The sequence below is a fragment of the Camelus bactrianus genome, chromosome 5 (assembly GCF_048773025.1).
Source record: "Camelus bactrianus isolate YW-2024 breed Bactrian camel chromosome 5, ASM4877302v1, whole genome shotgun sequence".
Classification (NCBI taxonomy): domain Eukaryota; kingdom Metazoa; phylum Chordata; class Mammalia; order Artiodactyla; family Camelidae; genus Camelus; species Camelus bactrianus.
In genome coordinates, this window is record NC_133543.1 from 94,764,201 (window position 1) to 94,790,997 (window position 26,797).

Consider the following 26,797-nt stretch of genomic DNA (forward strand, 5'->3'; position numbering starts at 1 on the left):
GTGCACTATTGGGCAATATTTCTGCAATTAGCTTTAAAATGGAAATATTCGCCTGTATGTGACACTATCACGGACATCATACAAACTATAAATTTCTACATATTTCCCTAAAGTGATCTCTAGCTAGACATTTATTTTGGTTATGAATTAATCTGTTATATAGAGTAACCATTTTATATATGCTCAACATAGAGAAGTATAAGTTACTGTCATAAGAGAAATTAGAATTGAGTTGACTGAAGGTACAACTAACCATTTGAAAATTAAAAGTTTTACTTAAGATAAACAGGTCACAGCTGGAGGAGCTGTTTAACTATTGTCCTCTCTAGAAGTAATTTTGGCAATTTAGAATGATACCTGAAGGAATATCAAAACTTGTAGATTTTTCTCATTTTAATGTCTTTTTCAATTTTAAGATTGCTCGGTAGTAACCAATATTTGAATGCCTACTCTGACAAGCAGTATGAAATATATAAAAAGCAGCTTCTTACAGTTTTGGTAGGGTAATAAGTGAGATACAAAATAAAGATAATTGATCAACGAAATCCTGTGTGAGTGCATTAAAGGTCAAGTAAGTGGTATTTACTTGGAGCAGGTGGAGATCATGGTAGGTGAAATAACTAAAGAAATCTTTATGGAGGCGAGAAGCCTTACACTTGAACTTGAAGGGTGGTTATAACGCATAAGTATTTGGCTTTTTTTTTTTTTTTTTCATTTAGGTATTTTAGAGCACCTCCTTGGGTTAGGCATTAGGCTAGGCACTGAGGATTTAAATATGTAAGACATGATCCTGCTCACAGGAAGCTTACAGGGAAGATGCGAGACAAATGAATACAATTATAAGGTACCGGGATCTCAGATCAGTGTGATCTACAAGGCACTGGGATCTCAAATAAGATCCCATGACAACCAGTCGCCATCTGGTTTAAGAGTTAATCAGTCACAGACGCAGTTTGAGACCCTCTAGATGCCTCTCCCCTTAATAACCTTGTTTTCTCTTGTACTTAAAATCTTTCATCCTTTTGGATTAAAATGTGAAATAGTGAAATTAAAAGTGAGCCAGAAAGTCATATTTAGACTTAGATTAAAATGTGAAATAGTGAAATTAAAAGTGAGCCAGAAAGTCACATTTAGACTTAGAATCTGCTAGAGCCATGCATCTCAAACATGAGGATCTTGTTAATGCAAGTTGGGATTTTGAAGGTCTAGGGCAGACTGAGGTTCTGCGCTGTTAACATACTCCCCGTGATGCTGATTCTACTGGGTGGGTGTGGGCACCACCCTTTCTGTAGCGCAGTTCTTAGGTGATTGATGGTTAGTTTAAAGGCGCAATACTGTGGTGCTGTGAAATGCAAGCAGGATACTTACATTTTAGTATTATATACATATCAAGAACAACAGCAATATAAAAACTCTTCCTGACTGAGACATCACTGCATTGGAGTTTCTCTTTTCAATCACAAGTATCAACTCTTTCTGACAAATGTGAAGAGCTATTCTCTCTGAAACATTTACAGTAGTATTTTCCAAGGTGTGATTAAAAATGCAGGCTTCTGGCTATATTCAAATCCTATCGAACCAGAATCTCTTAGAGAAGGCTGGGCTCCTCAAGGAATGCATTCTAAGTAGTATTCCAAGAGATTGTTATTTACACTAAAATTTAAGAATCATTGGCTTAGGCCCAAAGGAAAATTAATGAAATACCTTGGGAACAAGATTTCAGAAAGACACTAATACTTTCAACAGATGACTTCAAAACATTTGTTGTTTTTGGTGTAAATAAACATAAAATATACTGATGGATGTGGGTGAAGGAGAGGGAGAAGGTGAAGACTCTAGGCCACTATTTTTTTCCATTTCAGAAATTTTACTGATTGGTGATTTTTTAGATTAGTCACTAATAACTGACACATATCTAAAAGACTTGCTTTTTCTCTTTTTTTAATGTTCTTGATTTCTTTAATTATTGTATTTTCATTTTCTTATGCATTCTTCGGAAAGGATTGGGAGTTTGTCAGACAATTTGTCATCTTAGTGCCACCAACTCTTTTGGTCATTTACTCTAAAGAAAGAAACCTCAGCTGTTTTTTGTATTTGAAAAGGCATATATCTTATCTAGAAAAGCACATGCCTACAAGAATCTGTAAACTTTATAACAACCCTTGTTGATTTTGCCCTATCATTAGTTCTAAAGTTTTTTTTTTTGTTCAGTGCGCTCAGTCTAAAATTTGATAACCAAAAAATGTCTTCTAAATAATTCTTCAACTTTACTTGTTTTTTTTTTTTTCCAAAACAACTTTTTATTGAAGTATAGTTGATTTACAATGTTGTGTTAGTTTCAGGTATATAAGCAAGTGATTCAGTTATACATATATATCCTTTTACAGATTCTTTTTCACTACAGGTTATTACAAGTTATTAAATATAGTTCCCCTGTGCCATATAGTAAGTCCTTGTTATTTCATATGTTATTGTGTCTATCTGTTAATCCCAAACTCCTAATTTATCCCTCCCCATCTTTCCCCTTTGGTAATCACAAGTTTTTTCCGACATCTGTGAGTCTATTCTTGTTTTGTAAATAAGTTCATTTGTATCATTTTTTCAGATTCCATATATAAGTGATACCATGTGATAGTTGTCTTTTTCTGACTTACTTCACTTAGTATAATACTCTCTAGGTCTATCCATGTTGCTGCAAATGGCATTATTTCATTCTTTTTTAATGGCTGAGTAATATTCCATTGTGTATATATACCACATTTTCTTTATCCAGTCATCTGTCAATGGACATTTAGGTTGCTTTCATGTCTTGGCTATTGTAAATAGTGCTGCTATGAACATTGAGGTGGGTGCATGTATCTTTTTGAATTAGAGTTTACTTATTTATTTTTTTAATAGAAATTGATGTAGTGATGAATTTTCAGTACCCTCTATTAGGGGCTCTAGAGGTAAAACTAGTTGGTTTTATTAACAAAGAATCACTGGATCACCCCGACCCTCACTTTTCTCACACCCCCTTGCAATCACCCTGTTAACTGCAAGATTTACAATCATCTTGTTTCTTTTCCTTTTCCTATCTTTTTTTTTTTTTTAATAGTTTCTCAAACTGAGGCTCATGACTTCAAGGTGCTTCATTAAAAAAGAAAACTGGGAATTTAGGAATATTTGTTAGGTGTGGATTAGGAAGATATGGGTTAATTTGAACTCAAGACATTTGTAATTACATTGCTACCTGTGCTGTTGCCTGGTGTGGCTCTTCACATGGGCAGAGGGCCACCCACATCAGAATCACCTGGGGGCTTGTTAAACTCAAAGCTTCCTCCTCTGTCCTACCCCTGACCCTACTAAATCAGACACTTTATAGGTGACTGTGCCCCTCCCCTATGTCCCACCCCTCCTCCCAGGAGTTTTATGTGTGCTAAGATTTGAAAACCACTCATTAGCCTCTGTCTAAAACCATATATTTTAAATGAGGATATTATGAAATACATGTGGCTTGACCTCCCATAATTGTTACAAGTCTGCTTAATAGTTTTATTCAGAAATATTCTACTGCATTTACTTACAAACTTTTGATCATGACCTGCAGTAAAAATATATTTACGAACACATGGTACCTCAAGCCCTGTCCACACACACACACAACTGAAACACAACTATTCTTACTCTTTGCAACACACTCAGGTCCTTCTGCTCTTCTTTCTCTCCCCCTCTCTTGCTCTCATGCTCTTTTTCTTTTAATGCATGCTAAGACCCACTAAATTCAATTCCAAGCACATTCAGGTGTTGTGACCTACAGTGTGAAAACAGTTTGACTTACTGTTTTCCTTGCTGCATGAGTATTTCTAAATTCAAAAACAAAACAGCAGTCATCTAGTTCCTTGATTGTGCTCTCCGTAGGACTCCTTCACATCACTTTTCAGTGGAGTCTGTCTAGTTCCCTTAAATATCATTTTGGGTACCAGCCAAATTTGATTTTTCCACTGCTTTTTTTTTCAAGCTCTAGTCAGTCTGTACCTGCTAAACAATGAAATCTGATGCACTTAAGTTTTCCATGTATCTTGACAATGAAAATCTAAGTACAGGTGAAAGCGCAGATGAAGAACACTGAATGTAGTTTTTTTCAAAATTAGAGATATTTATTATCACTTCCCAGCTTTATTGTATTTTTAATAATGAGTTAATGTCATTTACTTTGCACTGTTTATAAAGTATTTGGGGGAAGGATATGAAGTAGACATAAAGGCATCTAAAATATATTCAGGTAAATTTATATTTTGTTTCTGCATTCATTTTGGATTGAGCCTAAATAAGAAAGGAACTGTCCTCTTTGATAAAGTAGACATTTAAAAACGAATTACTTATTAAAAATTTATATTAGTTTTATTAACATGTTTCCTTCAAACCAGATAAAATGTGACTATTTTGTATTTCTCAATTTACAAAACATAAATTTCTGCAAGTACTAGGAGATCGAACTTCTAGTTCTCCTGCATTTATTTACTCAACAAATATTTATTGAGAATTTACTATGTGTCAGTCACTGTTTCAGGGGCTTGAGGTACTTAAAGCACAAAGCAGACAAATATCTGCTTTCGGAGCTTCAATTCTAGTAAATAAAGACAAAAGGCAATAAAACTAAGCAACTTAAATGATGAAACTACCTAGTATGTGAAAAAGTGCTAAGGGCTATGGAAGAAAAGAGAAGATAAATTAAATCAAGATAAGGAGGATTGAGTGCTGGTGGTAGCAGAGGGTTGCACCTATTATAAGTAGGTGATCCCGTCTGTACAGAGCGGCCCTTGACTAACAGAACTAAGTTAAACGGGCACAGAGTGTCCCCCCGACACCCAGCCTGAGACGCGGGCCGGCAGCGGCGGGCAGGGCCAGGCTGCACAAGCCGGGCGGAGGACGGAAGTGGCTGCACGGAGTCAGCCCCGGGGGAACGCAAGGGGCTGCGCGCCGTGGCTGTGGGTGCACAGGGCAGAACAACCTGGGCCCTCCATAAAACAGCAAGGTTGATGTGCTCTCGAGGGAAGGGTGCACACCCCCATCTCTGAAAACCCGCGGAAAGTTTTCGGGGGAAGAGAGGCGGGGCTCAGGCACACCCGCCATATCCTCCGCGCTGAGCACTCAGGCGGGGGCGGGGGCGAAACCTGCATCCACACTGAAGGGCTTAGCAGCCTCAAAGGCCAGACTGAGACTGGCCTGCAGCCCGGGGCAGATAGGATCCTTCCATCCTGGTCCCTCAGAGAACTTGCTCCACAAAGACAAACAAGGAGCTGGGTTCTGGCTCGGAGCAGGGACAAGGCTGTCCCTCGGTCTTCCCCGAGCCCACCCGCGGAGCGCCGACCAGGGCGGAGCACGCAGCGCACAGAGCAGCGGAGCTACCGGCGGCGGCACAGGTAGAGCGAGAGCGGCCCCCCGCCTTTCGGGCAGGAACACAGCCCCTGACCGAGGTGCTGGGAGGGGGCACGACCCGCCCTCCTACCCGGCCAGTCTGCAACATCTGACTGCGGCATCCGGAGGGGCAGCGACCCGCCCGCCCACAGCAGAGAGCTGCACCTGACCCAGTGTTAGGAGGAGGCGCGATCTGCTTGCCCACAGGTGCTGGGAGCAGCACAGAAGAGGGCGCCAACGGAGGGCCCCTGAAAACAGCAAGCTGAGCTTCCAAAACAGGACGAAGACAGAAAGACTTCACATTAAAAGCACACAGACTCCAGGAGAACACCGACAAACACCCCCCTCCCCTTTTTTTTTTTTTTTAATCTGTTTTTACCTGTTCTATTTTCTATTACTCTCTTAATCTTTACTTCTTAATTCATTTCTATTTCTCTTGGGTTTTGATGTCCTGCTGTTGATTAGACACAGGTTTCAAATACATCTGTTCATCTCCCCCGCCCCCTTTTTTGTAAGGGTTTTAAAAGGACGTCTCAACCCGATTAATACTCTGCTTCAACTCACTCTTCTATTATTCATTATACGCTGTTTTCAAACCCTCTTTCTCCCTTCTTTTAAAATTCTTTCTCTCTCTCTTATTTTTTTTTTCTTTTTTTCCTAAGTTCTATTCCTAAATAGGCATCAGATAGATAAAATCCTTAAGGACCAAAATAAACAACTGATACTCCATAAACCACAGTGCCAAAGAGGTATGAGCAAGATGAAGAAGCAGAAAAACCTTTCCCAATTAAAAGAACAAGAGAAATCCCCTGAAAGAAAGATCAACAAAATAGACATCAATAGCCTACTAGATCAAGATTTCAAAAAAGGAGTGATCGAATTGCTGAAGGAATTAAAAGAGATAGTGTTTAGAGATATAAAATATGTCAAAAATGAAATTGAAGCTATAAAGAAGAGCCAAGTAGAATGGGTAAACTCATTGACAGAGATGAGGAATGATCTAATAGCTGTGCAAAGCCAACTAGATAATGCAGAGGAACGAATTAGTGATCTAGAAGACAGGGCAATAGAAAGCACCCATTCAGAAGAACTACAAGAGAAGCAAATAAAAAATAATGAAAATAGCATAAGGGACCTAAGGGATAATATAAAGCGTCCCAATCTTCGCATAATAGGGGTCCCAGAAGGAGAAGAAAGATCAAAGGGGATTGAAAAGGTTTTTGAAGAAATCATGACTGAAAACTTCCCAAAATTAAAGAAGGAATCAGATATCCAAGTACAGGAAGCTCAGAAGGTCCCAAACAGGAAGAACCCAAATAGACCCACACCAAGACATATCATAATCAAGATGGCCAGAGTCAAGGATAAAGAAATGATTCTAAAGGCAGCAAGAGGAAAGCAAAGAGTAAGTTACAAGGGAACCCCCATAAGGCTCTCAGCTGATTTCGCTACACAAACACTACAGGCCAGAAGGGAGTGGCAAGATACATTCAAAGCCCTGAATGAAAAAAAGATGCAGCCTAGGATCCTTTATCCAGCAAGGCTATCCTTGAGGATAGAAGGAGAAATAAAGAGTTTCACAGACAAAAAAAAAAGCTGCAGGAGTTTAGCAACACTAAACCCATGCTAAAAGAAATATTGAAAGGGCTATTCTAAATAGAAAAGCAGCAGGATGCTACAGAAATGAGAAACACACAACTGGAAAGGTGATAACTCATGAATTACAAATAAAGTAAACATGAAATTATAAAAGAAGACATACAAATCACTGAGAGTGGGAGAGGGAGGCAGGGAAATATAGAATATTTTTTTCTTTCTTTTTTAAATTTTTTAACAGTAGGATGGGTTTGAGATCATGTTACTATCAGTTTAATAAAAACAGTTATAGTAATGGGTTGATAGATTTACAAAAAAGGGTAACCACAAGCCAAAAATTTACAAAGGAGTCACAAAAATTAAATAAAATCCATGATAATACAAAGGAAAATTACCAAACCACAAAAGGAAGAAGAAAGGAACAAAGAGGATATACCAATTCAACTGCAAAGATAAGTTCAAAATGGCAATAAACACACATCTATCATTAATTACTGTAAATATTAATGGACTAAATGCTCCAGTCAAAAGACACAGAGTGGCAGACTGGATAATAAAGCAAGAACCTTCAATATGCTGCATACAAGAGACCCACTTTAGGGAGAAGGACACATATAGATTGAGAGTGAAAGGATGGAAAAGGATATTCCATGCAAATGGAAAAGCCAAAAAAGCAGGTGTTGCAGTACTGATTTCAGACAAAATAGACTTTAAAACAAAGGCCATAAAGAAAGATAAAGAAGGACATTTTATAATGATTAAAGGAGTGATACAAGATGAGGATATTACACTCGTTAATATATATGCACCCAATATAGGAGCACCTAAGTACATACAAGAATTACTAACAGAGATAAAGGGGGATATTGATGGGAATACAATCATAGGTGGAGATTTTAACACTGCATTAACATCACTAGACAGATCTTCCAGACAGAAAATAAACAAGGCAACAGAGAAATTAAATACTACAATAGAAAAACTAGATTTGGTGGATATTTTCAGAGCATTACACCCCCCAAAAATAGGATATACATTCTTTTCAAGTGCACATGGAACATTTTCCAGGATCGATCATGTACTTGGGCACAAAAGAAACCTCAACAATTTTAAGAAGATAGACATTATCTCAAGCATCTTTACTGACCACAATGCCATGAAACTGGAAATCAACAACAGAGAAACAAAGGAGAAAAAAAGGAAAGCATGGAGATTAAACAATATGTTATTGAAAAAACAATGGATCAATGAGGAAATCAAAGCTGAAATTAAAAAATACCTTGAGACAAATGATAATGAAAGCACAACCACTCAAAACCTATGGGACACAGCAAAGGCAGTGCTAAGAGGGAAGTTTATAGCGATACAGGCCTTCCTCAAAAAAGAAGAACAATCTCAAAGAAACAATTTAACCCACCACCTGAATGAATTAGAAAAAGAAGAACAAAAAGCCCCAAAAAGCAGCAGAAGGAAGGAAATAATAAAGATCAGACAGGAATTAAATACAATAGAGATTAACAAGACCATAGAAAAAATCAACCAAACCAAAAGCTGGTTTTTTGAAAAAGTAAATAAAATCGACAAACCTCTGGCCAAACTCACAAAGAAGAAAAAAGAGAGAGCACAAATTAGCAAAATAAGAAAGGAAAATGGAGAAATTACAACAAAATAGAAATACAGAATATCATACGAGAATATTATGAAAAACTATATGGAACCAAACTGGATAACCTAGAGGAGATGGACAAGTTTCTGGAAACATACTGTCCACCAAAACTGAATCAAGAAGAATCTGAACACTTGAACAATCCGATCACTAGAAAGGAAATAGAAATAGCAATTAAAAACCTCCCTACAAATAAAAGTCCAGGACCGGACGGCTTCACCGGGGAATTCTACAAAACATACAAAGAAGAACTCATACCAGTCCTTCTCAAACTCTTCCAGACGATTGAAAAGGAGGGAATACTCCCAAACTCATTCTATGAAGCCACCATCACCCTGATACCAAAACCAGGCAAAGACACTACAAAAAAAGAGAATTATAGGCCAATATCACTGATGAACATAGACGCCAAAATCCTCACCAAAATTTTATCAAATAGAATCCAACAACACATAAAAAAGATTATACATCATGACCAAGTGGGGTTCATCCCAGGGATACAAGGCTGGTTCAACATACGCAAATCAATCAGTGTAATACATCACATCAACAAGAGAAAGGACAAAAACCACATAATCATCTCGATCGATGCAGAAAAAGCATTTGATAAAATTCAACACCCATTTATGATAAAAACTCTCGCCAAAGTGGGTATAGAGGGAACATATCTCAACATAATAAAAGCTATATATGACAAACCTACAGCCAGCATAGTACTCAACGGTGAAAAACTCAAAAGCTTCCCACTAAAATCTGGGACAAGACAAGGATGCCCACTATCACCACTCCTATTCAACATAGTCCTGGAAGTCCTAGCCACAGCAGTCAGGCAAGAGAAAAAAGAAAAGGGATCCAAATTGGAAAAGAAGAGGTAAAAGTGTCATTATATGCTGATGACATGTTACTATATATAGAAAACCCTAAAAGGTCCACACAAAAGCTACTAGAGCTGATTGAAGAATTCAGCAAGGTAGCAGGTTACAAAATTAACGTTCAAAAGTCAGTTGCATTTCTTTACACTAACGATAAATCAACAGAAGAAGAAAGTAAAGAAACAATCCCCTTTAAAATAGCACCCAAAGTAATAAAATATTTGGGAATAAATCTAACCAAGGAGGTGAAAGAATTATACACAGAAAACTATAAACCATTGATGAAGGAAATTAAAGAAGACTTTAAAAAATGGAAAGATATTCCATGCTCTTGGATTGGAAGAATCAATATTGTTAAAATGGTCACACTGCCCAAGGCAATCTACAGATTTAATGCAATCCCTATCCAATTACCCAGGACATATTTCACAGAACTAGAAAAAATCATAATAAAATTCATATGGAACCATCAAAGACCTAGAATTGCCAAAGCATTACTGAAGAGAAAGAAAGAGGCAGGAGGAATAACTCTCCCAGACTTCAGACAATACTATAGAGCTACAGTCATCAAGATAGCATGGTATTGGTACCAAAACAGACATATAGACCAATGGAACAGAATAGAGAGCCCAGAGATGAACCCACAAACTTTTGGTCAACTCATCTTCGACAAAGGAGGCAAGAATATACAATGGAATAAAGACAGTCTCTTCAGCAAATGGTGTTGGGAAAACTGGACAGCAGCATGTAAAACAATGAAGCTAGAACACTCCCTTACACCATATACAAAAATCAACTCAAAATGGATTAAAGACTTAAACATAAGACAAGATACAATAAACCTCCTAGAGGAAAACATAGGCAAAACATTATCTGACATACATCTCAAAAATTTTCTCCTAGAAGAAATAAAAGCAAGAATAAACAAATGGGACCTAATGAAACTTACAAGCTTCTGCACAGCAAAGGAAACCAGAAGTAAAACAAGAAGAAAACCTACGGAATGGGAGAAAATTTTTGCAAGTGAAACCGACAAAGGCTTGATCTCCAGAATATATAAGCAGCTCATACGACTCAATAAGAAAAAAATAAACAACCCAATCCAAAAATGGGCAGAAGACCTAAACAAGCAATTCTCCAAGGAAGACATACAAATGATCAAAAAGCACATGAAAAAAATGCTCAATATCACTAATTATCAGAGAAATGCAAATCAAAACTACAATGAGGTATCACCTCACACCAGTCAGAATGGCCGTCATTCAAAAATCCACAAATGACAAATGCTGGAGAGGCTGTGGAGAAAGGGGAACCCTCCTACACTGCTGGTGGGAATGCAGTTTGGTGCAGCCACTATGGAAAACAGTGTGGAGATTCCTCAAAAGACTAGGAATAGACTTACCATATGACCCAGGAATCCCACTCCTGGGCTTGTATCCAGAAGGAAATCTACTTCAGGATGACACCCACACCCCAATGTTCATAGCAGCACTATTTACAATAGCCAAAACATGGAAACAGCCTAAATGTCCATCAACAGGTGACTGGATAAAGAAGAAGTGGTATATTTATACAATGGAATACTACTCAGCCATAAAAACCGACAACATAATGCCGTCTGCAGCAACATGGATGCTCCTGGAGAATGTCATTCTAAGTGAAGTAAGCCAGAAAGAGAAAGAAAAATACCATATGAGATCGCTCATATGTGGAATCTAAAAAACAAAAACAAAAACAAACAAACAAACAAAAACAAAGCGTAAATACAGGACAGAAATAGACTCACAGACAGAGAATACAGACTTGTGGTTACCAGGGGAGTGGAGGGTGGGAAGGGTTAGACTGGGATTTCAAAATTGTAGAATAGATAAACAAGATTCCACTGTATAGCACAGGGAAATATACACAAAATGTTATGATAACTCACAGAGAAAAAAATGTGACAATGAGTGTGTATATGTCCATGAATGACTGAAAAATTGTGCTGAACACTGGAATTTGACACAACATTGTAAAATGATTATAAATCAATAGAAAATGTTAAAAATAATAATAATAATAACAACAACAAAAAAAATAAGTAGGTGATCCTGGTAAGCTTCCGTCAAGAAGGTGACTGACGTTGAGTTGAGACCAGGAAGAGGTGAGCGAAGTAGCCAACTGGAAAGTGGTGATGAGTGTCCCATGCAGAGGAAACAGCCAGTGCAAAGGGCCCAAGTTAGGAGCATGCTTGGCACTTTCAAGGGGCAGTAAGGAAGGAAGTATGGCTGAAGCAGAGAGAGGGGAGGGAGAAAAGAGGGAAGAAAGATTAGAGAGAGAAAATGGATGAAATCATAAAGATCACGTGGGCCTTTTTAAGGACTTTTGTTCTTACCCTGAATGAGATAGGAAGCCACTGCAGGGTGGGAGGGCATTTGACAGAGCAGTGACATAATCTGACATATTTTAAAGACTCATTCTGGCAGTTCTGTTGGGAGTAGACTGTTGGTGGGAGAGGAGGCAGGAATAAAGGCAGAAGCCGAAAGATCCGTTAAAAGGCTATTGCAGAAATCCAATCAGGAGATGGAGATCCAGCCAGCAGAGATGGTGAGAAGTGGTCCAATTCTGAATATATTTTGAAGGTGGAATCAGCAGGATTTGTAGGTGATTTGGATGTGACATGAGACAAAAAGGTATTGCTTTTTTTTTCTATCTGTGCAACTAGAAAGATAAAATTGCCTTCAACTGAGATAGCATGTCGGTTTTCAGTTGCTGGGTTTACAAACCACTCCAAAGCAAGTATTGTAAAACATCAACAGCTTTATTATGCTCTAGGATTCTGAGTCAGGAATTCAGACAGGGCACTGTGGGGATGACTTGTCTTTGCTCCATGATGTCTGGGACCCTGGCTGGGATGGCATGAAAAGCTGCAGGCAACTTGATTGGCTGGAGCCTGGAATAATCTGGAAGTTCCTTCATTCATGTGTTTGGCATCTGGGCTGGGATGACTGAAAGGCTAGATCAACCAGAGCAGTTACACCTGGTCTCTCCATGTGGCTGAGCTGCTCACAGCATGGAGGCTGAATTCCAAAGGAGTCAGCAGATTGAACATCCCAAGAGTGAACATGCCAAGAGGAGGTTTTCCAAGAGAACCAGGCAGAAGTTGTGTAGTCTTTCATGACCTCATTTCAGAAATCATGGCGCTTTGCTTCTACTGAATGTACTCTGCTGGGTTAAAGCAGTCACCACGCCCAGCCAGGTTAAAGGGGAGGGAACCTACACCATACTTCTTCACAGGATGAATAACAAAGAGCAGTGGCCATTAAAAAAAAAAAAAACTACCACAGATTAAAAGACTGTGGGCAAACAGGTAGAGTGATAATGGGGACGGATCAAGAAGATTCAGTTCTATATCTATTGAGTTTCAGATGCTTGTTGAGCCCTTAAGTGGAGATATCAAGTAGTCATTTGAATGTATAAAATTGCAGTTGAAAAGGCTGGTCTGGGCAGAAGATGTAAATATGAAGGTTATCAGCATATGCAGGATTTAAAGCCCAAAATATGGGACAAGACCATTAAGAAAGAGAAAGTCAAGAACAGAATGGAACAAAGGAACCAACCAAAGAGACTGGAAGAGCAACTAGTAAGGTTGTTCTCTGTAAGGCAAAGGAGGAGAGAGGTCAACAACTAGTTGTTGCTGATGGTTAAACCAGAGAAGACCTTGGACTTGGCATAGGTTTTAGCCTAATTGTGTTATTTGTAAAACTGATCAACACTGATCACGGGTGCACACAAAATGCTCAGGGTATAATTGGATTCTTCAGGGTAATCAACCCACTCTTTAGATGTGTACAGCACACTAAATATGTGTGATAAATCTGTAGTGCTTACATGGATAATTATGGCAACACATTTCATATTTCCTAAATAACTTTAACTTGAAACATTTCCATGAGAATAAAGATTTGATGTTGTATTTGTTTAATCCTTACCAGGGACTTCAGCCTTCTTGTAGCTGAGATGTAAACTCCTAGACATTTCTTAAAATTTTGAGAGCGAGGAGAAGGGAGGTGGGGAGGGGAAGAGAGAAGGATAGAAAGATTTAGAGCAAAGATTTCCAAGATAATATATCCTAATTTTTACCAATAAAATATTTTCAGATGAAAGTTTATTTCTAGAAATCTACTTCTAGATTTATTAAATTTTACTGACTTAAAATCTTCCCTAAAACAAACAGTAGCTTTCCACATTATCTTGAATTATTTTTAAAGATTAATGGGAAGTAATTTAGTGCATTCAAAGGACAAATATCAAAACAGTTTAGTGTTAAGCTGAAAAAATAAGAAATAAAATATTACACAAAATAATTCAATACCCAACAATATAGTTATGTAAAACAAAAATGACTGTATCATGGGTGGACACACAATTTGCCAAATAGTAAAAACCATAATTCTTGGAATCATTATAAAACTACAAAATATACTTAAACACATCTCTGTGAATTGTGAGACTATTATTGCTTTAATTCTACAATTTTCCCATCATGATATAAAAGTAAAAATAAAGGAAATCTGTGTATAATTTGATATATGTCAACTGAGAATGGTAGTTGACCTATCCCATCTCTGCCCAGTGGTGATCTGCCCACTACCCCACGTGACCTTGCTTGTGTATGGGGACATTTGCACAGACAACAATGTTTCCCACAATATTGTTTATTCTCTTTCAGTTTGGCCAAGGTTAATTGTGATTTTTTTTTTTTGCTGGTAATTGACAGTGTTTAAAAACTGACAAAACAAAAATATTTTCTTTTGTTCCTCAACACTTTCTTTATTCCCTAATTTCCCTCCTAGCACTTTTCAAATAACTCTAAAGTGGAGGGTGATTCAGCACCACGGAGAGCGTGAGGAAGGGGCACTTCCAAAATGTTAGGCAGGTGGGGAAAAAAATAATCCTGAAATTGCTGATGGACAACTTTCACTTAAAAGACATTATTATAAAGAATGACAGTGGAATTCTGATTCCCTTATATTCGAGAGGAATGATTTTTCTGGACATTCTGTCAGTGTTTTTTGAAATTCTTCATTGAATTTCATCTAATGATAGTTGAGGAGACACCAAAAGTAGGGAAAGCCAGAAGTTGCAAAACATCTTTTGAAGCTTCATGTTTAAAATGTGCTACCTTTTATGTAAATTTTCACATTTTGACAGTTAGGAGACCTACCAGGCTACCGTATTAGAGAATGAAATCATTCAGAGATTGTGGAGTTGGAAGTGGATAATTAGAGGAGTATGTGCGGGCTTCAGTCCTAGGTCTCTGGAACTGCCCTAGAACCTGCAGCTCATCTTTCTGTCCTGTGAACTACCTAGAATCCTTTTAACAGTTTTTGAACCCTCCCCTTTTAATTTTCCTTAAGCTAATTTCATATGAATTTTGTTACTTACAACCGAGTGTGTCCTACTAATGCAGATAGGTAGGATTTAAATAGACAAATGAGAAGAAAGGTAATTCTAGGCTAGGAGCAAGACAAAATTATAGGAACAGAGGCAGGAAATTAGCTTGGGGTTTTCTGGGACAGTGAGAAAAACTGGCTTAAGAAAATTGGAATAACTTAAATAACTTCTCTGTACTACAGCTGATTAAGAGTATAAATTCTTTCAGCCTGTTCAGAAGGCAGTTGAACAAGAGCTATAAAGACTTCACATGCATTTACCATTTGACCCAGCAATTGTACTTATATAAATGAATTCTATAGAAGTAATCATACAAGAATATTCATTGAAATGTGTTTTGTCGTAGAAAATGAAGACCAAATACATGCCTATCAATAGAGGACTTATTAAATAAGTTATGCCACATTTACATGTTGAAATACTGCATAGCCATTAAAGGTAATTTAGTAAATTTATGTGTGTCAATATGAGAAAATCCTCACAGGAAAAAAGGGCAAGGTGTGAAACTATATTATAAATGCTATCATTTATGTTTCTCAAAAGCACAGGTATATTTTTCTACACACAGAAAAATTATAGAAGGACAAACAGGAAATCTTAACAATGATTTCCTCTGGGAGAGGGACTCTTTTTTCCCCATGTTTTCTTATGGTGCTTGTTTGTTTTTTCCAACAACATTTGTGAATTACTACTTGAATTGAGCCACTGTAATTAATGTAACAAGTATAGAACAATGAAAACTTGAATGATATGTAATAGCTATCACTTGCTTGGGAATTTCTATGTAGCCATTGTTTTAAGCCCTTTAATATGTTTCTCACTCAGTCCTTGCAGCAAATCTGTGAGAAAGACGTTTTCCTCAAATCGCCCTTGAGGCTGCTGCAAATAAGGCTGCAAGAGTCATAGTGCTGTGATTCCAAACTCTGGCTCCAAAGCTCTCGTGTTTAACCAATCCACCCTTTTGCCTCCATGGTTGCCCCTGACTTTGCTGTAATACCCACCCCACAACAAGGACAGGTTTCTGTGGATAAAAACTAAATTTCCTCGCACGCCATCTATCAATAATATCCAACGAGGATTCTCTTCACAATGGCTAATAAAACAAATCACTAAATAAGCTTTTCCTTCTGTACCAAGTGCTTAGATTTGGTGTGGAGGTTTTCTTAAACTGGCAGTTAAGATACACACCACCTTGTAAAATTTCACTAGAGAGCAATGTATAATAATGGTTTCTCTCTCCAGCAGTGGGAGCCATTAAATTGTTTAATCAGGATAATGACAAAGCTGGACTTTCTTGTTGGCTAGATCATTCTTGTAGTTGTGGAGGGTGGATTTAGAAGTGAGGAGGTTGGGGACAGAGAGGTAATTGACATGGAAATTCATTGGGCATCTACCCAGCATTCACTTTCTCTATCTTTTGGCCAGAGCACCCTGATATCCTGTGGGTCAATTCATTTAGGCCTTAGGATTGGATTGTCTTGGATCAGTTGGCTCTGACACTTACCATCATCATAAATGTTGACAACTTATCTCACCTCCCTTATGTCTCAAGTATTAATAACATGGGAATAATAATAGTGTCCCACTGGATCATCGTGAGATTTTTAAACAGATAGTAGTACATGTATTATCAGTGCTGGATAAATCTTAGCCATTGTCATCATTGTTGTTGTCCTTAAACATGTGTTTTAAATGGGATTAGTCCCACCATTCATCTCTTCCGCCTTCAATCCCCCACCCCATGCAGAACAAGGCCTACCACATCGTGGTGAGGATCACAGAAATTTCACCCTTAAAGAAGAGAAAAGAGTTTACCAGGTTGATTCTTGCCTTTACTTAATTTTTCTTAAATATCTCCAGCTATATGTGTTAATGTATCACCAGACAAATATGTGTTAAATAAAGATGTTTGAAGGAAGCATTCCAGGCATGAGGCTATTCAAACGATGGTGAGAAAATCATGAAGAAAAACAGGCATTCCATGTGGACTGGAAGATCTCTATAAATGAAATTATGCACATAAGGGATTCAGCACCTGGTAACCATCATGGTTCTATTATAAGAAGTGGGACTACAAACTCTTTGAGGAGAATAGCGTCCTCTTCATTTAAGAATCATTCATAGCATGTGCTCAGTACTCCACTGTAGAACTGAATGTTACTGCATTAAGCTTGAGGGTCCACACAGATGGCTTTGAATGCAGATCAAAGAGTTTAGAATTATTTGGCTAATAATAAGGAACATTTGGTATGATAAACATGGGAAGTCACACAAGCAAATCTGAAAAACAGAATAAAATGGAAACCTTGGGCAGGGCAGGCTAGTTAAGAGTCTGTTTCAAAAGCCCAATTGACGTAACGAGGGTCTAGGCTAGGTTTGTGGTGGTGGAAAGAAGAGGAAGGCGTAGGTGCCAAAAAAATTCAGAGGTGTGGATGATGGGTTTGAATACAGATTGGATGTTTGGGGAAGTCCTAAGAGAGAAGTCAAAGATAACTGGGATTTTGATCCTGAGCAATTAAGAGGATGGTAGGATATCTGATCTTTTTTTTTTTTTTTTTAAGAAAGACTGTATTACAGAAAAAGTGGTAGCCAGAAGTCAGCATGTTTGTGCCAGTTCCCAACGCCCCCAAGTAAACAAGGCTGACACAGGTGGTCAAGATGAATTTTGCACAGAGTGGAGAGGTTAAGCAGTCACACTGTGTGCACGTTGATCTATTTGGTAGCCTACATGACTAGCTACAGAAACTGCTCAGCCTCAGAAGACAGATCTGCCTACAGCCTGGCCACTCAGCAAGAATCTTCAGAAACTGCTTTGGGCCCGTGGAGGGTGAGGCCCCAGAAAGCACTATTCTTTTGAAGGGCATGCATCTGATCAAGTTTAGGTATAACTGGCCTGAAGTTATGTTCTTTGCTTTCCTCAAGCCTAACCTAATTAATTTTTCTTCTCTTAATCCTTATTCATTAACTCAAATTGTTGGTCACTGACCTTGGCTGTTGTCATGAAATTTCCCATCAGTAAATATACAAGTTAATTTCTGCACTGAGGGTAGTCAAAATTATTTTTTCTAACTTCTAAAATAATATTTTATCACAGACAATTTCCTAGACTCTGACGTTTGGAATCCCCCTTCTCATCTAGAGTGGAGATTCTTTTCTAAAATAAGGATCAGTGCATCAGATAATAGTTACAATAAATCTCATCCAAGCTTTAAAAATGCACTGAATATTTTAATGCTTGATTCCTCTAAGTAACATAGAAATCTTTTGGAAGTTTTTATATTGTATTAATTGAAGCATATCAAGGTTGATTGATTCTAAAGACTATGAACTCTATTTACATAATAGGAGGCAAAAGTAAAAATTAGAATTTGCAATTTCTGTTCCACTTTATTAACTCTATTTTAAGCTACTCTTGCTAAGTGTGTTCTATGGAGGAAAATTTATTTGAAGAGTTGTTACTATATTTGTTTCCAGCAAAACTCAAGTTTGTTTTAGTTCAGTTGCTTAATAACTGGAAGACTGAGTTCTCCAGGAATTTTTCAAAGTATAATTTTCAGGACTCTGGCTACCAAAGGTTAATTTTTATCTTTCTCTAAGTTATAATACATTCATGGGTTCTTCAGATATTAAAATAAAGGTCAACACTTTGGGGTGAAGGGAGCAGAAAATAAAAGAGGCCATTCATAGCTTTAAGTTCCTTTTATAAAAGGAACTGCCCTGTGTCTCCAGTCAGTGAGGGATGCTGATGGCTCATCTATTGCTGTGCAGGTGGGGCTTCCTTTATCGACGTGTCTGGCTTCAGCTGGGAGGTAGATTCAGTCACTGCTGACTTGCAGGCTACAAAGCCTCTGATGAAGTGTCGTCACATCGGAAGCCTGATTTTATGTCAGTAGCTGACCTTCTTTTCACCTTCTTCCCTGTGGACTTCTTAGTATTTCTAAAGATACTATACAGTGCCATCTTGCTGACTTAGATGAGGCAGTGACAAATTTAATGTTACTTCACCTCTGCGAGGGAGGACTCAAGACCCGTGACAGGGGCCAGAACCCCAGTAGCATATTTGAATATTTTGAAATTCAAAACTGGTTGCATTAACTGGGCTAAAACGGAAATGATGAAAAAAGACAAGATGGGCAAGGAAGTATCAGTTTATCTTTTAGAGGAGGTTACCTCGGAGGTAAAAAATTTCTTTTGTCTAATAGTGCTTGGAATAATTTAAGAAACATCCCTACTTGTGGTCCAGGCTAAGGGATGAATAATCTCTTAAACTGTGCCCCATACCCAAAATGCTGTTGATTACGGGCTGTGAACACCGGATAGAAGACACAGGTCTAATACCTTTTCCTGATCTCAATGTTTTTAAAAGAAAATTTGCGTTTTCGTTCATTTTTTCACTGAAGCAAAATGACAATTTACATTTCAATTGTGGTTTTCCCTAGGCACGCTAAAATGTGTAGTTTATTGAACATCACAGTCTATCAGCATTTTCCATAGCTGGTATTTCCAGTGTCTAAAATGGTGTGATGATAACACTTTCAAGACACTGTTTTTATGCAGGGTAAGAGTGCGTAACGAGTTATATACTCCTAATAATATGTTTACTTTGGACATAAGAGCAGGCAAGGTCAGAAGTTATATTAATCATTTTGAGGATGGGTTCATTTGGTCGAATGTCATCAAATAATTTTCTGAGAGCTAAAAATTGGTCAAATTATTGGCTTAAATAAATGCCTAGTGAGTTAAAGTAAATGATTATTCAGTTCAGTCACAGACGGTTGATCTGGTAGGCCTAGTTGACGATGTTCTAATTAATGCATTATAATAGTCAATCAAAAATTACTTACTAGGCACCGATCAGGTACATTACACTGATACTCAGTAGGGAGCCATGAGGAAATAACCCACTAAGACATTAGCTAAATGAAGACATACACTGAGCTACCATAAACTGCAAGCTAATGAGACAGCCATTTGTCATTATGAAGTATCAACCCGTAACTATGGAATTGAATGACCCAAAAGCACAGATGTGTTCTGGATCACCCAACCAAGCAGGAACCCAAAGGATCCAAAATTTAACCCTCTTTAAATCACAGCTGTCTCCGCCTGGGGGAATAGGGAAGATACAGAAGTTAAGGCTGGCGGTGCAATGACCACATAGCCTGCAAATTCTCAAAGGGAGGCACTACATTAATGGCTGTATTAGAATCATCTGGGATCAGGGTGTTTGTACAAAGTCAGATTGCTAGGAGCCACCTGAGACCTAATTAATGCAAATCCAGCATGCACATTTTAAATAAGCTCTTCAGTTAATTCTGAAGTAGGCAGTGTATAGTTCACATATTGAGAAATATACTTTATGGTTTCACATAGAACCCTAGGTCGGTACCATCTTCCCCGTTTGCTTTGGGAAAACACAACTTAAGTGCATTTTCAATGTATATAAAGGCTAATATAAAGGTATAAATATTCAAAACTATGGTATCATTTCAGGTATTACTTCTATGACTATTTGCCTTAATTCCCTAAATCAGAAGTGGCAAACTGGTAGCCAGCTGGCCAGATATGTCCCATAAGTAGGTTTAAAAACGGGCTAAAATAGCATTTTTAAAATGAATTGTCAACATGAAGCATTAGAAGATGATTCATCAAAATTTGAAATTCTAATTTCTGTTTAAAAATCAGATGATCTGAGAGCATTCCCCCTCAATTCCCAAATGGCCTCAGTCAACCAAAACTGAAAAGCTGCTGCCCCTTTTGATGGCCAGTTTGCCATAATCCCATGGCTCCAGATCATCTCCCTGACACTACAGCCAAGTGTCAGGTGCCATTTGTCACCACCATGTTTCAAATGCTTTCTTCTACCCAGCCCACTTGACTCATTTATATCACCTGCCTTCCTCCTCGAGGCACTGGAGTTTGTGACCCCTGTCTTAAGGGTACTTCAAAACCAATTGCTTTTGAACAGTATTTGATGATGAAGACAGATATTCCACGTTCAGACTTGTTCTACTGCATCCTCCTGGGATGCCCGTACTGTGCTCCTGGGCAGAATCTGGGCTAATTCGTTCGCAGAGTGCCCATTAATCATAAGAAGGTCCAATGTAACGCAAGTCTTTCTAAGAGGCTACACAATTTGCCATGTCTAATTGATGTGCATATTTTATTTGGTGTGTATTTTTTACAGCAAAAGGAGAGATCCTGCTTAGAGAGACTGTTGCTTTACGTAAAACACAGTTGGTTACAGTCTTTTACCAAAAATGAAAGTAAATAATAATTTTAAAACCACTCTAAAAAACTCACCTCAAATCAATCATATGTGATTAACAGCCCAAGAATATTCGATGGGCAACTATGTTCTACATTTCTTTCATTCCATTTAAAATTAGTTAAAATGTTTCATATTATTTCTGTCAGGCCTCAGTAGGGTTGCCTTTTCCCAAGATCAAATATAACCTGGCAATGAAAATTTAAAACTTTCCATTCATTATTTTTCCTCCCTTGATTATGTGCACTGAAAATAAGTCTCAGGAAAATTCAAGTTAAAAATCCGTTAATAATTTATTATCTAGGTTTATGTTTGAAAACTACATGTCTTGGTATCATTTCTTTCCTCTCCTGCAGTTTAGGTCTCCCTTTTAGCTAGGGCAGTGGAACCTTTTGCATAAATCCGTGATGACTTAGGTTTGGATTCCAAGTATCTCTTTTTCTGTCTCTGTAAACTCGTACTAGTCACTTTGCTTCTCAGTGCCTTGTCAGTAAAGTGAGATAATAATTCTACTTCACAGACTCATTAGGAGGATAAATGTAGTTTGATGAATAAAGGATGTGGCACAAGTTCAATAAGTGACAGCTTTATTTTAATCAGTGAGGATGACTCTTTTTCTGACACTGACTAAACAATATTTCATAGGACCTAAGAAAAAAAACCTAAAAAAGTAAGTAGTAAACCCTTGTTTCAATTTTCCTTTTAAGGAGCTTTATTCACCCAACCAAAGAAAGGGCAAGCGAATGTATTATTCATAACAAAGCATTGTTTAGGCTAATGGCTAGTCATCACTCCTCCCTAAGACTCTTGCGCAGTCTTATATTTCTCAGGTGCATACTCTAAAATAAAGTCCACAGGAAAGTAAATGTTTCTTTTAAAAAATAACTTTTATTTTTGAAAGTAAGTTCAGAAAAGCTTTTAACACAGATCAAAAAGGGGGTTGCTGAAAGGCAACTGATCTTTCAAAGAATCTTGTTGAAGAAATAGGTCCTGTTAAGTGGTCCAGGAAGATGGGCAAGTTACAGCCCCTGCTCTTCCTCTAGCCTTCTGGTACCTCCATCCTCTTTTATCTCTGACACTCAAATGTTTGTTTTCCCTCCTCAAAGTGGACATTTGAATGTGAATGAGGGAAAAGTTGATATGATACTTAACATTTTTTTCAGCCCTTACTATGTGCCAGTGATTAAGATATACATTTTATATGTTTTATCTCAATCAATCTGGACAAGAAGCCACAGAGGAAGAAATTATTGCCCCAGTTAAGAGGTAGGTCAGATCACATGATCTCTGGGTTGGATTAAGACTGAAGCCTACCTAGTATGTCTGAATTCAAGCCAGTTATGAATGCAATAATGATTAACAAACAGTGTTTTCTCTATTTTTAAAAAGCAGTGAATGAATATATTTTTTCCTATTAAATTAAGAATAATCAATTTATTCTTTGCTTGAGTTTGTTCCAAATTTGTTGACTTTGTTTAGTTTTTTTTTTTTTTCTTTTCTTTTTTCCTGTGACTTACTGGCTCTCAGTAGATAGAAATGTTTTAAACTTAAATTTTTTTTAACATTTTTTATTGATTTATAATCATTTTACAATGTTGTGTCAAATTCCAGTGTTCAGCACAATTTTTCAGTCATTCATGGACATATACACACTCATTGTCACATTTTTTTCTCTGTGAGTTATCATAACATTTTGTGTATATTTCCCTGTGCTATACAGTGGAATCTTGTTTATCTATTCTACAATTTTGAAATCCCAGTCTAACCCTTCCCACCCTCCACTCCCCTGGTAACCACAAGTCTGTATTCTCTGTCTGTGAGTCTATTTCTGTCCTGTATTTACGCTTTGTTTTTGTTTGTTTGTTTGTTTTTGTTTTTGTTTTTTAGATTCCACATATGAGCGATCTCATATGGTATTTTTCTTTCTCTTTCTGGCTTACTTCACTTAGAATGACATTCTCCAGGAGCATCCATGTTGCTGCAGACGGCATTATGTTGTCAGTTTTTATGGCTGAGTAGTATTCCATTGTATAAATATACCACTTCTTCTTTATCCAGTCACCTGTTGATGGACATTTAGGCTGTTTCCATGTTTTGGCTATTGTAAATAGTGCTGCTATGAACATTGGGGTGTGGGTGTCATCCTGAAGTAGATTTCCTTCTGGATACAAGCCCAGGAGTGGGATTCCTGGGTCATATGGTAAGTCTATTCCTAGTCTTTTGAGGAATCTCCACACTGTTTTCCATAGTGGCTGCACCAAACTGCATTCCCACCAGCAGTGTAGGAGGGTTCCCCTTTCTCCACAGCCTCTCCAGCATTTGTCATTTGTGGATTTTTGAATGACGGCCATTCTGACTGGTGTGAGGTGATACCTCATTGTAGTTTTGATTTGCATTTCTCTGATAATTAGTGATATTGAGCATTTTTTTCATGTGCTTTTTGATCATTTGTATGTCTTCCTTGGAGAATTGCTTGTTTAGGTCTTCTGCCCATTTTTGGATTGGGTTGTTTATTTTTTTCTTATTGAGTCGTATGAGCTGCTTATATATTCTGGAGATCAAGCCTTTGTCGGTTTCACTTGCAAAAATTTTCTCCCATTCCGTAGGTTTTCTTCTTGTTTTACTTCTGGTTTCCTTTGCTGTGCAGAAGCTTGTAAGTTTCATTAGGTCCCATTTGTTTATTCTTGCTTTTATTTCTTCTAGGAGAAAATTTTTGAGATGTATGTCAGATAATGTTTTGCCTATGTTTTCCTCTAGGAGGTTTATTGTATCTTGTCTTATGTTTAAGTCTTTAATCCATTTTGAGTTGATTTTTGTATATGGTGTAAGGGAGTGTTCTAGCTTCATTGTTTTACATGCTGCTGTCCAGTTTTCCCAACACCATTTGCTGAAGAGACTGTCTTTATTCCATTGTATATTCTTGCCTCCTTTGTCGAAGATGAGTTGACCAAAAGTTTGTGGGTTCATCTCTGGGCTCTCTATTCTGTTCCATTGGTCTATATGTCTGTTTTGGTACCAATACCATGCTGTCTTGATGACTGTAGCTCTATAGTATTGTCTGAAGTCTGGGAGAGTTATTCCTCCTGCCTCTTTCTTTCTCTTCAGTAATGCTTTGGCAATTCTAGGTCTTTGATGGTTCCATATGAATTTTATTATGATTTTTTCTAGTTCTGTGAAATATGTCCTGGGTAATTGGATAGGGATTGCATTAAATCTGTAGATTGCCTTGGGCAGTGTGACCATTTTAACAATATTGATTCTTCCAATCCAAGAGCATGGAATATCTTTCCATTTTTTAAAGTCTTCTTTAATTTCCTTCATCAATGGTTTATAGTTTTCTGTGTATAATTCTTTCACCTCCTTGGTTAGATTTATTCCCAAATATTTTATTACTTTGGGTGCTATTTTAAAGGGGATTGTTTCTTTACTTTCTTCTTCTGTTGATTTATCGTTAGTGTAAAGAAATGCAACCGATTTTTGAACGTTAATTTTGTAACCTGCTACCTTGCTGAATTCTTCAATCAGCTCTAGTAGCTTTTGTGTGGACCTTTTAGGGTTTTCTATATATAGTAACATGTCATCAGCATATAATGACACTTTTACCTCTTCTTTTCCAATTTGGATCCCTTTTCTTTCTTTCTCTTGCCTGACTGCTATGGCTAGGACTTCCAGGACTATGTTGAGTTATCCATTATTCTATAATTTAGGAATTTTCTTTGTATAAAGCTGCAATTGCCTCTCAAAGACTTCATAGCACAAGACATATTTATTAAGTAACTGTGTGTTATATTTAGTTTATTTCCTTCATTCCAAAATAAAGCAAAACTGTGTATTTTATGCTTTCTACTTTTCTACACCAACACAGTTTTAATTAAACTTAAGTAAATTTTTAAATGTTAAAAATTATGGGATTCTTGCCACCTAGAGGGAGACAGTATAGTTCAGTGGCAGAGCGCATGCTTAGCATGCATGAGGTCCTGGGTTCAGTCCACAGGGAAAAAAAAAAAAAGATTATGGGATACTTTATATCTCAAATCTTTGTCTTCTCTTTGGCTCAGCAACTCTTCCTGCTAGTCATATTTTAATATCTCGTTGCCTTTGGTTTTTCCCCTAATGGGCTGCTTGTTTTTTCCTCTACATCTTAGAATCTTAGAATACTTAAGCTGAAGGAGACCTTAGAAATAATCTCATGTGATTTTTCTCATCTTAAAGTTGAGAAAATTAAGTTGCGGGGGACTTGAGTGGCTTACTCGAGATCACATAGCTAGCGGGAGAGTTGAAAATCATATTCTGTACACTTTCCAATCGTCTATGCTTTCTTGTTCATTGTAAGTCAAAAAATTAGAAGCTAATTTTTTGCTAATAGGCCCTCAAATGGCTGTAAAGCTCTATGTAACAGCAATTTCTGCCATAGCCTCTCAGACCTGACCCCACCCTGACCTTGCCCCATCCATGGTATCTTCTTCCTTTATAGCTTATTTTATTCAATCAATTAATTTTAAAGTTCTGGGCTATTATTTAGTCAAATGTATTTAATTTTGTGGAGATGCTTATTCTTTTAAGACAGGAAGGAAGCACGCAGGGTACAACCGTTAAAAGAATGAAGAGGAAGACACAGCTGTTGAGAAAAACAGAATATGACAACAAGTGTTTAAAACCAACCAGGCCCAAAATGGCAGAAGATCTGACTTCCAGAAGGCCTCCAGCCTCATTACATGGTCACTGTAAGACATCAGCGTCCAAAATGACACACCCACTGGTGGTGCCAGAGCAGCTCTGAGGCTGATCATAAAAGGATTTTCAATGCCTGGAAATCCCCGCCCCTTCCCCAAAATAGTTAGACTACTCCCCTCACTCCTTAGCATACGAAAATACCCAGCCCATAAAAACTAACCACTGGCATGCCCTGGGGGCCTCCTCTCACCCTCTGGGTAGGACCACATTCTGCCTTAGCTCTCTAAATAAACTTGGTTTCACTTTACTATGGCTCGCTCTTGAATTCTTTCCTGCAGCTCCCCAGTGTTCTTCTTACTTCCTGGAAGTAATAAATCCCTCCTTCTCCTGATCTTTGACTTGGTTGTGTCTTTCTGCTTGACACCCACCAAGAGGCGAACCCAGTTTTTGGGGTAACAACAGCCATACTGTTACCTTACCACCAACCAATCAGAGGAAGGCCACACACCCGGCAGATCCCCGCTCCCACCAAGTTCGCCTATAAAAAACGCTTCTCTGAAAACCATCAGGGTTCGGGTTTTTAAGCACGAGCCACCTGTTCTCCTTGTATGGACCCTGCAATAAACCTTTCTCTGCTCCAGACTCCTACATTTCAGTCTGGCCTCACTGTGCATCCGGCACATGATCTGGAGTTTGACAGCAAAATGATTCAGAAAAATTGTGTGTTTATATATATAATATATATTGACATATTAATTTTAATATGTAGAGAGAGTGAGGGAAAGAAACATACGTTAACACTTAGGATATTTTGTGAATATACAGGAATTCTCTGTACTATTTTTGCAACTTTTCTATAAAGTCTGCAATTATTTCAGAATAAGT